Source organism: Dermacentor silvarum, chromosome 5 (assembly GCF_013339745.2).
Source record: "Dermacentor silvarum isolate Dsil-2018 chromosome 5, BIME_Dsil_1.4, whole genome shotgun sequence".
NCBI lineage: Eukaryota > Metazoa > Arthropoda > Arachnida > Ixodida > Ixodidae > Dermacentor > Dermacentor silvarum.
In genome coordinates, this window is record NC_051158.1 from 154,218,931 (window position 1) to 154,235,788 (window position 16,858).

The 16,858-nt window shown below is 44.7% G+C and overlaps 1 protein-coding gene and 1 long non-coding RNA gene across 5 annotated transcripts in view; one reads left to right on the top strand and one right to left on the bottom strand.

The window, feature by feature from the left end:
* LOC119453808 (uncharacterized) overlaps positions 1 to 16,858 on the top strand; it is a 117,416-nt gene that overhangs the window by 2,115 nt on the left and 98,443 nt on the right. The window lies entirely within an intron of this gene.
* The window catches only part of LOC125946073 (uncharacterized), a 17,119-nt gene continuing 4,132 nt past the window's right edge, over positions 3,872 to 16,858 (bottom strand). Inside the window, exons 1-4 of one of the 3 annotated variants that reach the window (XR_007467384.1) lie at positions 13,546 to 13,641; positions 9,959 to 10,033; positions 9,312 to 9,511; positions 3,872 to 4,185 (exon numbers count right to left, since the gene is read on the bottom strand). This is a non-coding gene — a long non-coding RNA (uncharacterized LOC125946073). Of the gene's footprint in view, positions 4,186 to 9,311; positions 9,512 to 9,958; positions 10,034 to 13,545; positions 13,642 to 16,858 lie in introns of those variants that run through there. The other 2 variants (XR_007467385.1, XR_007467386.1) reach the window with 2 other exon arrangements.

Consider the following 16,858-nt stretch of genomic DNA (forward strand, 5'->3'; position numbering starts at 1 on the left):
TTTTTTAAACGATGCTCTCGCACCTGCTCTAAATTTCCTTTCCTTTGTGATGTCACAGTAATGGCAGACATTTATTGAGCCCGAGGGCCATGGTGAAGGACCCTCGGCACAGTCCACGCTGATCCCTCATGAAAATCGTTATGTCCTTTATGATTACTGTGTGTTACTAGGAGTCACACGGTGAAATATCCTTTATGTTTCCTACGTGTTGAAATTTGGCCACTGCTTTTATGTTTCCTTCACGTGTCCGTCCTTTATTTATCCTTAAATTTACCGTTCTTTATGTAACCTAGATGTTGATATTTGGCCACTGCTTTTATATTTCCTTCATGTGTCCTTCCTTTGTGTATCCTTTATATTACCGTCCTTTATGTATCCTAGATGCTAAAATTTGGCCACTGCTTTTACGTTTCCTTCATGAGTCCCACCTTCATGCACTCTTCATGTGGCCCTATTGATAAGATCCTGTATCCTGCATTTCCTGTAGACATGCATAGATGAGTTCTCGGTTCCCATTTTATATTTGTGCACATTTTGTGAGTTTTAAAGTTATGCATTGGTTTTTCTTATATGGTTTACATAAGCATACTGATTGGAGCTCTGCTAGGGCACAGAAATTCACGCAAAATAGTTCTATAATAGTAATTTTAGTATAACACTTGCAGTACAACTTGTACCTTCCCTAATTCAATGTCGCTGTTCTAGATATGTTTTTGTCGCAAATATAAAGTGTAATGCTTGGATGGAAAGATGTCACGTTGGATAAGTGCTTGCACTTTTAAAAGAAAGTTTTGGCTATACCTTGCAAAGGTTTCTCTGAGAGAGAGAGAGAGAGGTTTATTTGAGGAAAGGCAGAGAGGTCGGCTTGAGCGTTAGTTTGCTCTGGCCTGCTACTCTAAACTGGGGAAGTGGGGAGGTGATATAAAGAGCGATGAATGATGACGATAAGATCAGGAGGTACACTTGAGAACTGGACCAATCCTGATCGACGACACAAGAGACTGCACAAATGGGACCCAGAAATGAAGTTCCGCATGTCTCATAAACTGAAGAGGAGCATAACAAGTCTGCTACACTGGATTCGTCTTGGTGTTGCACTCACGAGGCGTTATGCACATATCGTCGGCTGCAGTGACACTGGTCCCGACTGCGATCACTGCCCAGTGCCAGAAACACTTGAGCACTTATTTTTCTCATGCCTAGCGTACGCGCGAGAACGGCAGAGCCTCATTTCTACTATTCAGCGAGTGACTAAAAGACCAATGTCTGACGAGATTCTCTTAGGTCCTTGGCCTGACGCCAACAGCGCAGCTGTGGTCATCGAAGCGACTATAGCCTTCCTTCAAGCCACTGCACTCCATGCACGGCTATAGTATGACCTCAACGGGATTGACATGCATATAAGGTTTCTCTGAAACTACAAGTAGTTTATTGGACTATCTGCATATTACTTCCATATGCCACATCGGCTCACAGCAGACCTGTGGAAATGGGGTGCTTGGATGAGAGCTCACAAGACACCTGAAAACCAAAACAAAAGGCCAAACGTTTTCACTTATGCAATAAATTTCATGTAGGAAAGAACAGTTTGACAAGCATGCACACAGCTAAGAAACGTGCAGAAGTCAAAAGGATAGTTCATAAACAAAACATCAGAGAAACACTGAAGCCTTAAACTAATTATTTTAAACACACTGCTCTTTTTCTATCTGCCCGAGCGTGTTTTTGCTATGTGCCCGAATTTTTTTTGTTGTTGTTTCGAGCGTGAAAGAAGCCCGCGAATGCATGGAAAATTGCCCTACGACTGGCCGCTCGAGCCGCTTTGCGGGTATTCGCGGGCATCTTTCACACTCGGAAAAACACTTTCATGTAGCACTTATCGAGCAAAAGAAAGCTGCATCGGGAGTTCCTCATGTCGCTCTACAACTTTCTCATTGACGCTTTTGGTCTAATTATAATAATTGAGAAGTTCATTAATTAAGACTAATTATCTAAGTATGCGGAATGCAGGAAAAATAACCTGAGTATCCCCAAGCGATGCTAAACAACATTACCTTGGTTCTGTCAAGCTACGTAACATCTGCATAGTTTTAAAGGTTGGCCCAAGATAACTGAAACGCCCTGTACAAGCAACAAGAATGCGTGCAAGCGCGAGACTTGCTTACCTTCCAAGATGTGAAGTCATTAAACGATCTTTGTCTCGTAGGCACCGTGGCGCCTACGCTCTTTCTGGCGCAAACACTGTCTAACTGATACCTTTCACGCGACGTCACCCAGGCAGCACGACAGCACTGGGCCAAGCATGGTCCAATGCTCGCAGAAATTGGTACGAACTTTGGCCCAATCCTGGCATCATGGCAAAGTGCAACCCGATCCAAGGTTCACCCACTGTTCGAGCCAAGATTGGCCGTACAGTTTGCCATTGTAGAATCCAATGTAGTTCAAGCATAGAGCCAGTGCAAAGCCATCCTGTATCCAGTCTTTCAAGAACGTCCAGTGCTCAGCCATTCTGTATCCAACATGTTTCAAGAACATCCAGTGCTCAGCCATTCTGAATCCAATGTGTTCCAAGAATACCCAGTGCTCAGCCATTCTGTATCCAACGTGTTTCAAGAATACCCAGTGCTCAGCCATTCTGTATCCAACGTGTTTCAAGAATACCCAGTGCTTAGCCATTTTGTAGCCAATGCGTTTCAAGAAAATCCGGTGCTCAGCCATTTTGCATCCAGTGTGTTTCAAGCATAGCCTGTACTTAGCCATTCTGTTGCTTGTATGCTAGCTTACTGCCTATACAATTAGTAGCGAAGAAAATGTGATGGAAATAAGTGCGGGAAGGAAACTTCCTGCAGACACACGCAAAGCGTAAACGAAAATATAATTTATTTAGTATACTATTTACAGTACTATTTTACTATTTACAATACAATTCTTGAACTGATGCAGGCATCAGTAGGGGTGCTCAGCTCCAGGGGCAGCAGCAGGAGGAGGGGCAGGGGCGGCAGCAGGGGAAGGAGCAGGGGCAGCAGCAGCCGGACAGGAGGGGCCGACGGTGGACTTGCCAGGGACCTGAGGGCAAGGGTGGGGCAGGGGGAGGGCAGCAGTGGGCAGGCAATGATTCCTGCCCTGAAGGGAGGGATCATCGGGCTGCTCTGCTGCAAACGTTGCTGTGAAACGCCTCTTCCTGCCACCACCACTGTCCACAGACCCTGGCAACCACTTAATGAAGTCCTGTGCTTGTGTCAGGTCGCCCCCCCCCCCTTTCGCACAGATGACATCTGCACACAAACATGCAAAGACCACAATTAGTACATACGGCATGCACCGTAAAGATCACCCACAATAGAGCAGGCAAACACATTCAACAAAAGAAAACCTTCAAGAGACTTAGTGAAATAAGTTGCTAAGTCTTTAGCACACAGTTTATCTGACAGAATTTGCAACCGCAGCCAACCTTATTGAATCCGAGGTTCACAGCATGCTCAGCGGCGAAATGCAGGATACGGAAAAGTAATGCTGCGGATAATTAAATGCTATCCCCTTCCCAGCCATGAAAATTCTTGATCCATTTACAGGATTTTCATCCCTGTTGCCTTCGTTGACATTCTTGTTTTTTCACCCTAACATAGCGTTAACGTCATCAGTGATGATCACACCATGTCTTTACTAACCGATACATATTCAACTGTCTCACCCGCTGATGCTAAACGTGTAAGCTGCCTGGTGTGATGCAATTCATTGGCATGCTCGTCAAGCAATTCACCTAAGCTGCCATTGGTGCTAGTGCAGAACACACTTTCGCAATTTCTGCAAGGGCAGTGGTGACTGAGTATGTGGCGTTCATTGTAAAAAATGAAATCAGCCAAGAGGGACGCCCAAATTTCTTCGTTGTAGAAGTTGACAATTTATATGAAAGACACGATTTTGGCAAGGACAACCTCTTGTTATGCAAGCCATTTCGCTGTAGAGGAGTTCGGCTGTACACACAATACTTCAACAATGCAAAAGGATGACTGAGGAAGCTTTACCTGTGACTATCCGGCATAACTTCAAATTGATGAATGCCCTCTTCCCCTTCCTGCTATGAAGGCTGTAAAGCACTTGGACGGGGTGCACCATTACAGCCTTCATGGCATACGATGCCACCTCGCGCAGTGACTTCCCTCCTATTTGCAGGAGGTGCTTGCGCTGCAAAAGACAAAAATTGCCAGAGATGTGGAAATGAGCATTGTATGCGGCAATGTTTTCAAGTTGAAAAATCTACCCAATACTACCAGAATATAATCTATTGCCAAGTGAAGTGAATTTTTAGCTGAGTGCAAAGCAAAACATTTTTGCTGGAAGAGCTTTATGACGCAATGCCCTTTAATTGTAAATGTGCTCTACAACACCTTAGCGTTACTGGAATAAACACAAACACGAAGTGCATCAGGTCTTGTCTGTTCTGTGCATTTCATGTTTGTGTTACATAACCCTTAGCACAGTAACTATGTTTCATAGTAACTACCTCTCCAAGCTTTCACTATCACTTGTAAGCGCACCAACTCTACTCCCATGCAAATTCCCAATGCATAATTAGGGGATGTGACATTAGAGTGCAGGAAAGCCAGATCTACATACGTGTGGCACAAAACAGCTTAAAGGCATACCGACATGATATTTTCAGACCTTCACATTTTGCGTTAAAGCGACTGACAACCAGTTTTTAAAGACGTAGTTTTGTGGTAACCAAAAGTTAACCCTCAGCAATGTTTGCACCTGCAGCTACGCATATTGTGAAAGCAGCCTATCATTCTGCTTCACAGGAGTGAGTGCAACTGCAGTTAACTGCCTACATTTTGGCCTTTTCAACCACTTTTGAAGATATAAAGCTGGTACAATAAGTTTGCATTGTCGTACAGACCTTCTTACATTTGTACAGCTTTTTTCCCCCAAATACACACCTACATCATGGCTGCCTGGCTTATTCTGTCGATAGACTTACCAAGCCAACTCATCAAAAACAAAGGCAGTGCCACTTTCACTACAAACGAAGGCTTATCAGCATATTGTAAGGTAAAAAAAATAACAGAAAATGTGGACTGCATTTCAATACTAATAAGAATAACATGAAACCCATACAATAATAGAAAGCCATGTGATAGGCCTCTTATTCATGGTAAATAAGGAACAGTGTCCTGAAAGCGTAGGGAGACGTAGACACACCCCAAGTGCAGACTTTCAACTGGTAAGTTTATTGAATGAACGAGTTCATGAACAGTTGAACTGCACATACACCTGGAAGGCAGTGAACAAGTTATGACATTCACTCGTGGTTAGATCAGGTGATAATAAACAATAATGAATTAACAAAAATAAAAACCATCGCGCTGCTCCGCTGTCAACGATTTGCGTGGTCTAAAAAGGAAATTTCTTCTAAGAAGACTATTGCAGGCTGACTAATGCAACCTGGTCCTGCTTTCTGTATTCTATAGGCCTCGCAAATTTCATGCGTCAATTGGTCTGTGAGGCGAAAAAGAATCTGGGTCCGACAGAATTCTGCAGTGCACTCTCAGTCATGGCAATGCATTGCGAAATGCAAGGAGCAAACAGTGCATTTTGGTGCTACCTGAGGCCCATGTTTACACACTGCCCCGATTGTCCCACGTACACTCGGCCACAGGTGAGGGGGATCCTGTACACGATTGCAGTGGCGCAAGGCAAACACATGTTAGTGTGCCTTACAGGGCAGACGCTACCTACTTTCTTTCTGGCTGAAAAGAAAACAAATCTATGCCATGCCACGATCCCCCCCCCCCCTTCAACCTGTGCGAACGCTAGTGGATGTATGGCTAACGGCTTGCTTCTTGGTGCCGCATTTTTACTCTCCAAACTTTACTCTTCGCACAAGCTTTCCTTAAGACGCCAATAGCATGCTGTCTTGTGGAAAGTTCGTGCAAGAATTGAAGCATGCTATGGACAATAGCGTTCGCACAGGTTGAAACAAAAAAAAAGAGGGGGGGGGGATCGTGGCATGGCATAGATTTTTTTTTCAGCCAGAAAGTGGGTAGCATCTGCACAGCAGTTACAAAATGTGTGGAGAAAGGTGCAAATGCAAAAAAGTCTGCCCTGTAAGGCACACTAATATGCGTGTGCCTTGCGCCACTGCAATGATGTACAGCAGCCCCCTCACCTGTGGCCGAGTGTACGTGGGACAATCAGGGCGGTGTGTAAACGTGCGCCTCAGGGAGCACCAAAATGCACTGTTTGCGTCTCGCTTTTGGCAATTCGGGTGCACTGCAGAATTCTCTCAGACCGAGAAGCTTTTTCGCCACACAGACCAATTGACTCATGAAATTTGCGAGACCTATAGAATACAGAAAGCTGGACCAGGTTGCATTAGTCAGCCTACAATAGTCTTCCAAGAAAGAGAAATTTCCGTTTTAGACCCCGCAAATCGTTGACAGCCGAGCAGTGTGATGTTTTTTTTTAATTCATTCTTGTTTAGTATCACCTGATCTAACCACGAGTGCATGTCATGAATTGTTCACTGCCTTGCAAGTGCATGCACAGCTCAAGTGTTCATAAACTCGTTCATTCAATAAGTTTTCCAGTTGAAAGTCAGCACTTGTGGTGTGTCAAGTCTCCCTTCGTCTACGTTTTCAGTGCGCTGTTCCTTATTTGCCATGAATCAATACCAAGTTGTTCCAGTTTGCCCTCCTCTTCAAGCCACTTATGCATCTTCATGTTTTTGCCATGTGGCGCGCCAAGGGTCATTTTTCGCAACTTTTGGGGAAGAATTAAAAATATAAATTCCCATTTAATGAGAAAAACATGGCTTATTTTGACCAGTAGGATAGGTCATTTTTGCACAAGCGGTTTTCTCAATTCATGTTCCGAGCAGTTGTCTGTCCCTTTACGTGAAGCTTCCGGACTCTAAAACCCCAGAAATATACTAGCAAACCCCAGAGTGCACTAAATACCTCATTTATACTAGTTTTTCTACAGCCAGGTTTCGTTTAGCTTTCTCCCTCTCATAACATCATGGCACAGAAGGCATACCACGTAAGACATCGGAAGGTTTGACACTTGCTTCGACTTGCTTGTCGAAAGGATGTTTTGGCTTCTACACAGAAGCCTTGTTCACTGACTATTATTGATTTCATTTAGCTACAACAGGCATATGGCCAACAACTATGTCAGTGAACAAGTCTTCATGGGGAAGGCAGAACATATAACCCCTTCAACAACACTATTTTGGTCTGCATTACATTCATTGTGGGTTTAAACTGGGTGGGAACAAGCCTGTCAAAAAACAAAACGAATGGCAACCAAGGTGAAAAAACATTAAACAATGCTATTTCCCCTTCACGGGGGCCATGTTCTCTCTATGGCCAGCATCTGTTTTTACCATAAATGTTCAATGCAATGGTTCGAGCTGTTCGAAATTTGACCAACTTTCCCAACCCTTGTCATTACGGCATGGAAAATGGGGCACCCCCATTACAATACCGTATTTACTCGCATAATGAACGCACTTTTTTCCTTTGAAAATATGCGCAAGTTGGGGGGGGGTGCGTTTATTATGCAGGGTAAAATTTTGAATGATTTGTTTTGAATGATTTGTTTGAAAGAAAGCCGCAATTTCGTCCGCAAGGCGAACCATCGATTGCGATAGCAAATGCGCAGAGAGCTATACAAACTAAGGATAGTAGTTCTATCGCCCGTATAAACTTCCAAAGTAATTTAACCAGCATGGTGTCAGCGCGCACAGGCAAACATGAACCAATCACACTCGATGACCGCGGACACTCACAGTCGAAATACTGGTGTGAGGAAGCGCTGCAGCAACAGCGAGCGAAGTGACCTTCATGCCATGTATCACTTCAACGCAAACTGAGCGGCGATAACGGAGTACGCTCAAAAGTATAAGCTGCCGTCGCACCTAGACTCAGCCTCCGACGCAGATCGTTTTCAAGATAGGGCACGCCCGGCCATGCAATGTGCAGTTGCTGTGCCGCCTCCCTCCCCTCCCAACGGCGCCATGCACACGACGAAATACGGCGCGTTTCCTACCCGCTTTCTTCCCTCCAACGTGGGATAAAGCCGCGATCATTGGCGCCGACTTCAAAAATGCACCTGGAGTGTCCATATGATGCTACCGCTATAAAAGTAGGAGACACACGTACAATTCAGCGTCTGATACAATCGTACCCACTGAATGCCATATCGGACGCCGCATCGTACTGTGTCTCTCCTACTTCACGGCAGCAAGTTCAGGGTGTGTTTATTTCGCGGGAGAAAAAAAATTTTGAAATTTTGACGACGAAAGTTGGGGGTGCGTTCATTATGCGAGCGTGTCCATTACATAAGTAAATAGGGTATTTCACTTAATCAATATGAAGGGCATAAATTCTCTTACATAATGTAGAATAGTGGTAGATAAAACAAAGCACAGAAAAATCAGAGTAGTGGAATAAAAAGTAACGGGCCACAGGGTATGTGGGTTTACATTGTTAAAGTAATTGCTAGTGCTCTAGAAAATGCTTTGAACCATTGCATGAAACTGGATAGTTTAGAAGTTTGTTTCATGGGCCTGTAGCACAAGAAAAAAAATGTTAGTGCAATCAGGCAATTCGACAACAGGTACACTATACTTGCTGCAAATGTGGTTTCCATTACATATCCGACTGCAATGCAATTTTCAAACTCTATTATTTAGAAAACAAAACTGTAGATTAAAATGAGGTAAATACAGTATATACAGAACATCATTGCACCCCTTTTCCTGTACTGTGTCCCACTTGTTTGCACTGCTATTTATCATTCACGATGTGCCAACTCGTCTAACAAAAAGAATTTATTCACAAGTGCTCTACATTGTGTCCTTCTATAGAAAGCTGCCACAGTTTGCATTTTATATCAGCAATAGATTTTTATTAACTTAACGATTTACTCCTGCTTCATGAATGTATCTCTACGGAGAGCTGTTGGAAATCACCGATTCAGCAAGCCACTATGGCAGCTCAGTGCCTATGGCGTTGCGGTGCTGAGCTCGAGGTGAAAGATTTGATTCTGGCAGTCAGGGTCACATTTCGATGAGGTCTCATTGCAAGAACACTAGTGTACGCTTAGATGCATGTTAAAGAAACTAAGGTCCAGTCCAAATATGTCATTAGAAACTATACAGCAGGGAACAAATTATTTCCATGAACTCTTTAGTGTGTGCGATCCAAAGTTCCTTCACATAGAACCCACACCATGTTTCATGAAACAGCACAGAACTTCCACATGTTACATAGCCTCATAATTACAAATAAAAGGCCAGTACAAACCAAGGTGGCAGCCACAGCCTCATCCCGCACGGCTGCCTCTAATTCTTTAATATTGTCGGCAGGTAGCCGAGGAAGAACTGGAGGCACCGTCGACAAGGCAGGCTGAGACACTGTACGGGTCTTGTTAAGAGGCTCAGTTTCATCCAGCCTCTCAGACACGACCCGTACTTCATGCCTCAGCTGCACCCGCAGCAGCATCGCTGAAACACAAAAATATTTACTTCACAGCAGAAGCGGTAGATTTATGGCATATTTGGTTGTTTCAGAGTACTCTGGTAAATGCAAAGTATCAGGATTTGTACAGGTCTCGGTGAAAAAAATTCATAGGTATTTAAAGACTTTCAAGGGTACCTCCAGCAATAGAAGGAGAGGTGGAACCATTCTATTGTGTCCTAATGGGGAGTACCATATTTTCTGGTCTATAAGTCGCATCTTTTATAAGACTCAACCCCTCAAACCGGCAGCTTTTCCAGAAAAAAACTTTTGCATGCACTTCGACTTGCCACTTTATCCTGAAGCTGTCACCTCTAGCTTCCTGGTCAGCCCAGTTGGCAGAGCGACTGCTCTGTAAATGTAACCATGCTCCAAGTTTGCCTTCCCCTTTCACATAAGCATGAGCATAAAAAACAAAAAACACTAGCAATTACCCGACAGCTCCGTGGTGTCCACAGCCAACTCGCATTCCGCCTTCTTGGCCCTCCTCTTTGCCTTGTCATAAGTGCCTTTGAACAATGTAAAAATATTCAAAACAGATTATAATAGACACTAGAACGACAAGCAACCTGTTAAGCTGTGCAGGCTACATTCAACGGACAAATGTCACGAATAAGATATTTGTGACCTCTGTGAATGCCCAAAGCAAACTGCGCAGACATTGTGAACAAGCTGGCACAGCTTTGATGACGTCAAAGTATCAGTGGTACAAGTTAACATAACTCAGGAACTGTAGAATGCCACTAAAGAATTAGTTTGTCATTGTTTTTATATTCTTTGCAAGTATTCAGTTGCACCCACCGCCACCAACAGTCAATGTTATGACATATGGGAGACAGTCAAGCACCTGCAAATCTCAATAAACAATGAATCATTTATTATTACAAACCCCTTTCAATACAGAAACGCAGATTGCATTTGGTATAACTTGGGATGGCAACATTCAAACTGGCCAAAAGGTGCAAGCCTCTTGATGCACAGCTTTTAAAGTTAGATGTTTAACAAACTATGCAACCTTCTAAGGCAGGTTTACAACTGCAAGATATCAGCCATAAAATGGCAAGAGTGCGGTTAATATTCAAGCTATTGCTAATTTTACAGATGTAGGCATTGCAAGCTAGGCGGGGAAAAATTATGCATAATAATAAACAGCGAAGGCTTGATTACTTTCCTGTATGTGCAACAATGGTGCATGTCAATAATAATTGCGACATTTTCAACAGCTATACCAGAGTGCATCATACACAAACTTTAAAGAAAAAAAGGGGGGGGGGAGGCAAACGAACTGTGTTGGTCCTGACCACCGTGGTCTTAAAGGGACACTAAAGAGAAAAGTACTTCTGCATCAGTAAATTACTGTTAAGTCTACACAAACAAAACAAAGTGCATGTTCTTTGGAGTTTGGTTGAAAAAGTGCTAGTATTCATGATGCACGTCATCCAAGTAGCAAAGCAATGAGCCAACTTTTTATTTGTTCTAATTGTCAAGATGTTAATTTGGGAGATCAGCATCATAAGTGACACCAAAACAAACCGTTTCCAGTGAGGAAAACATTGTGTGCTTATTTTTTCCGGTAATGAACCCCCCCACCCCATGAAATTTGAAAAAGATCATGTGCATGGAATTGCAGGGCCCTGAAACTGTCTTAGTGGGTAGGCAAGCTGGCCCTGTCATTGACAATAACATAAATATTCTTTACACAATGCACCAACAGCTCCCCAACAGCTCCTCGGAACTGGTTTTGGCACGTAAAACCCCAGAAAGGACAGTTAACTTTCCCCGCTGAGACTGTTGGATGGCACAGCAACCTTTTGCACACGAGTGCATTGACGCATGGCAGTTTTCATACTTGCAGGCTTCTCTCCACGAGAAAAAAAAACATGATGTGGACCTTGCTAGACGCATGTCACTCTAATATATCATACAACTTCCTGATCAGCACCCTAACAGATAGATGACTAAATTAAAAGCGTTAGCTATAACTAATTAGGTGCCAAGGGCTAATAAATTACTGGCCATTTCTCAACTGGACTCTGAATAACATGCACTTCGTTTTATTTGTGTAAAATTATCTGTGTATTTTTAAAGCTTGTTACATAACAGCTGGGACACTATACCATCAGGGTTTTTTTGTTACAGAGGGTAGTGGTCACAGGTACAAGGATTAGGTACAACACAATGTTAGCTTATCCAATGTTAGCTGTTGCAATAATACGAGAAAAAAGAACCGTATTAATGCGACACAATATTAGGTCAAAACAAAAGGAAAGCGTGGTACAGTAATTGGTACATGAGCACTTGATACAGCCATGAGACAGTGAAAGGGCTGCAACAATGCATTGCAGTTACCGCCCTCATAAACTCATAATCTTGAACTTAAACTGTTTGAATGAGATGACAATACTACTCTTTTGATTTACTTGGTATATACGAGATCAAGGTACAAGTTCAACAGTCAGTTAAGACAGCTGAGCATAAGGTTAGCCGTGATATGTACGTCAAACTTCTACAGCGTGCTGAATAATTTCGCTGCACCTGTTCGAAAAAAGGTTTTGCACTCATCACTGCACTGTTCTTGCTCAAATTTTGCAGAACGATTACATTTTGGGGTCGCCTTCATTGAGTATGACACTTACCACAGTTAATTGCCAGGTGCTTTTAGAAAAAAAAAAGTGAGAATCTGCCTTCACTTGTGGGGATGTGACCTGCTGCAACGAGAGCACTAGCATAAACTTGTGTCGCTGCCTGCTGTAGAAAGCAGCTGGTCAGGGAGGTTTGCCACATGTTCCAGGAGCAGGCAACATGCGGCAAACCTCCCTGACCAGCTACTTAATGAAACTTAACACCCATGAATTTTGTATATGTAATGAAATTTCAGTCTCACGAAGAACAAAAATCGTCTGTGTGGAAACGCGACTGTCACGAATAAGCAATTGGTGCAAAAGTTAGGTGCAGAACTATTACTACTGACGTAAACCACCTCATGACTTGCCGAGAAGCGTGTTGACTGCTGCACATTATCTCATAATTTCTACCTAAGGAAGCTGGCATGACATCAGAATCGCCGCGCGTATAATGAGCCATTCTGCGCCTAGTCTCCGCGTCTAGTACGGGGCACGCTGCAATTGAGAAGTTTTTTTCTATGCACCGAATCTGTTTTAGAGGTTTCGCTAAAGATCCACGTGTGCCACAAGCGCTCCGCTATTTACATGCGCCGTTTGATTGATGTGGTCGATCCACTGCATAAGGCTGGAGCTTTCTGTGGAAGCATGCGAAATCGGCGGTTTCATTAGAGCATGTATCCTTTTGCACGAGGTACAATTAAGCTCGTCTCCCATGGAAAGCAAAGCTAGCGGAAGGCGGTGAAAGTTTAGGCTAAGTTGTGAACAACACGTGGCTGAAGCGAAGTGTTACATGATCTCATATTGTGGCACTAACACGCACCACTCGTACTGGACGAACAGGGAGCCATTAGACCACGCCGAGCACTAAAGAAGTCTCTTAGATAATTTTTCAGGTGCTTTAATGTTCGCACAGAATCCACATGGCTTTGTTTGGCACCACCGCAGCAGTGACGTCGGAATTTCTTGCGAAAACGGCTAATTTATTTCCTTGCCGGCACGGTTGCGTGTAGACTCCGCTGCCCTAAACGATGCAGGAGATGAAGTGCTTGTGGCCGGGTAACACGCGCATAGATCCCCGACAGACCTCATTCAAGACCTATAGTGTAGCTATATCGCGCAAGTCGTGCATGAAATCTACGCCCAGCTTCTTTCTGTGCATCAAAAAAAGCGGTCTAGTCAATGCCATTCCGGAGTATATAACATGCGCGCATGATTGAACTCATCTCGAGCGCACGTAGTACGCGACCGATCGGCCTAGCCACACGTGCGCTCGCTGCATATTTGGCACGCGCCATTAACTACGCAAATACTCGCACACAACGTTGACCCAAAGATGGGAATGCACATAAGGTACAATCACGACAAGAAAACTCTCGTATTAAAAAATGCATACTCACGCACACGTTGACTTCAGTCTCCTCGGTTACCACGTTGCGCACAAGGCAAGGCTGTCGTCGATGGCGATGGCGCAAATTCCAGGACGAAAGGAGAGAGAGGAAATCGAGGAACCGACGCTCTCTTTTTTCTTTTTTTTTGATTCATCTCTCGAATCGCCAGTGCAAAATTACATTATTATTTAATTAATTACGGCGGATGATACGCAATAAAAACAAGCATACCGGGAAGCGCGTTCAAGTCGCGTGGGTCGCACCAGAATCATTGAATGACAAAAACGAAAAAAAATGTATACTAATGTTTGTATTAATTCGATCCGCAATCCGGCTTTCCGTGGCTGTAGAGTGTACTAGTGGCTGCTTCGCTACGGTTTGCAGGTGGTGTAGGTGAATCGAACGTAGCTTTGACACGTTCTATTCACCTGTATTAACAGCTCATTCGTTTCAGCGGTGCAGCAATGGCGCCTTTGAACACCCTATGAGAAATCCGCCGTTCGTTTCAAAATATACGGGAAAGGTGCAGGGCTGGTTCGCGATTTTGCTGCGCCCTTTCTACTGTCGGTGCCGACTTTGTGCAGTCGTGCAGGTACAGTGTCCTAGAATGTACACATACCTTATATTCTAATAGACTGTGGTACAGGTGCGAAGCAGCAGCGCAGCAGACGACACAGCACACATGCACAAGCGCCGTTAAAACCCAGCTTACGGCTATCTGCCGTGTCTAGGCAAGCGCGGGTATATTAACGTCTCCGAAGCCGATTACACCAGCAGCTCAAGACCTATTTAACGCAAGCCGTGCACATTGGTCGGACAAAACACACACCTGCACCGGGTCAGCACTTCGGCATTTGTTTCGTGTGCCGCGCTTTTCGTGAATCGGTGCGCGAACTGGTTCACAGTGGTGCAGGCGAATCGAACGGGCCTTTAAAAAATCCGTTCGCTTCATGGAAGAACGGAAAAAAAAATTTCGCAGTTTCGCCCGAAAGGCGAAGCATCGATGGCGATAGCGAATTAGCAAAGAGCTATTCGGAGTAGGGATAGTAGCTTTATCGGCTGCATAAAGTTGGACACATTCACTACTAACTGAATTAACAAGCGTGGTGTCAGCGCGCACAAGCACACATGAATAAATCACACTCGATGACCGCAGACAACCACTGTCAAAACGCTGGCAGCAAGCGCAGCTGCCGCAGCGAGCGAGCGAAGGTTCGTGCGGTTTATCGCTTCAAAGGAAAACTGAGCGGCCGAATGCACAGCATACAAAGGTCAGAGCCGTTTGGAGGTCGCTTGCAAGATACGGTGCGCGAGAAAACACCGGCAGCCCGTACCGGCGCAAACATAATAAAGAACCAAGCGCAGATTACACGAACGCATTTGTTGGCAGAGGAGAAGCCGCCTCCCCCCCCCCTCCCTCCCTTCCGCGCTTCCTTCCCGCTTTGCTACTTTCGCGTGGAAGATTGCGTCGCCAGTTCCCCTTGCGCCCGGTTGCAAGATTTTATAGCCCTTGGACTTTATACGGAACCTCACGCCGACGACGGCAGAAATCTGCTTGAAGTGTCCATATAATTGCTATCGCAATAAAAGCTTCCTTCATGGAGGAAGAAATTTTTCTTCCTCCAATTTTTCCTGGAGGAAGAAATTTTTCTTCCTCCAGGAAAAAATTTTCTTCCTCCATGGTTCGATTCAATTCGGCTCATGCGTTGGCAGGTCGGCTGCTCCTTGCTGTTACTGACTGCCCCACTGCACTGCTGCTGTCCACGCTTTCGCCTCGCCGTCGTCTTGCGTTTTTCGGCACGGGCTACAGCATTGCGGTTTCGGCATCTGACTCATCCCTCTCGCTCATCATGCCCTCCAAGTGGAGGAAATGTCGAGTCGTAAGAAAGGAATACAACAAGATAATGACTGAGCTAGGACTCGCGCAGCTTGTTGGCCTTCCTTGTCCAACGACGAAGCTGCAAGCTTCACCTCTGCCGACAGTTCTCGTGTAGAGCGACTTTCGCCTCCGAAGCCGGGAACCAGCAGACAATCGTGAAGTTCAATTTCCATGGATGACGGTGGTGAGCCTCCGTTCAAACGGTTGAACGAGCGTTCGAGAAGTGAAGCCTTTGTTGACGACGTCTGTAGACAAGAAGCTCCTTTTGTAGAATGCCAATCAGATAGTGCGGGTACGTCCTCATGTGAGCTCAGCGACTGATAGCAGCTCAAGTGACAAAGGAGGTCCCCAAGGTAGCGATTCAAGTGATGAGTCTGATGACTTTCTCGCTTCAGACAGCTTCACTGGGCCAGATGAGGGAATAGCCATCACTTGTAGTCTAACGCTCTCTCATGTACTTTCCGAACAACTGTCTGCAAGTGAAGAGCTTGCTGTAATTGCTTCCAAACATAATATGATGCATGCATGCATTAACGATGTCCTCGACTTCTGCCGGCGAAGAGGCATCTCTGACCTTCCAAAAGATGCTAGAACAGTTTTGAAAACTGAGCGCAAAGCTCAGGTGGAGCAAAATGGTTCATCTGTGCACTTTGGCCTTGCAGAAGGAATTCGTCAAGTGTTGCAGCCGGGGCAAGTAGTTCCAAGTGAACTGAAGCTACAAGGCAACATTGACGGAGTCCCTCTTTACAAAAGTAGCCAGCTTGCCTTTTGGTCCATTTTGTGCCGCATAAAAATGTGGAGGCATCACCGCCATTTGTTGTCAGTGTGTACTGTGGTGCAGGGAAGACGCTATGTCTGCAGGATTACCTAGAGCCATATGTGCAAGAAGTCTCCGACCTAACCTCTGAGGGGTTAAGCATAGGAGGTGCTCATGTTCGGGTGAGCATTGGAGCCATGGTTTGCGATGCTCCTGCAAGGAGCTACGTCAAATGTATTGTTGGCCACACTGGCTATTATGCGTGCGAGCGATGCAACCAAAAGGGCAGCACATTGAAAACAGGGTGACATTTCCCAAAGTTCATGCAGCAGCACGATTGCATCATTTCGGTCTCAAGAGAACAAGCGCCACCCATTCTGGTGTTTTCCAGTGATAAGTGCCCTGTTTGTGCTAGCTTAATATATTCTCAAAACTGACTCAAATGTATTCTCAATTCATTTCTGTAATTGGCATGCGTTAAATAGAGCTGCTTTGTTTTAGAACAGATCCCATTCTGTGCAATCCCATTCTGTACGAATTAAATCGTTGGAATGCATACAGTCTAGTGCTGCAAGGTATGTCCTGGGGCGGTACAATCGGTTTGATAGTGCAACGGAATGAAAAAGAAATCTAGGATGGACTCCTCTAAGCAAACGCCGCAAAAATCTTCGCCTCAAGCTTTTTTT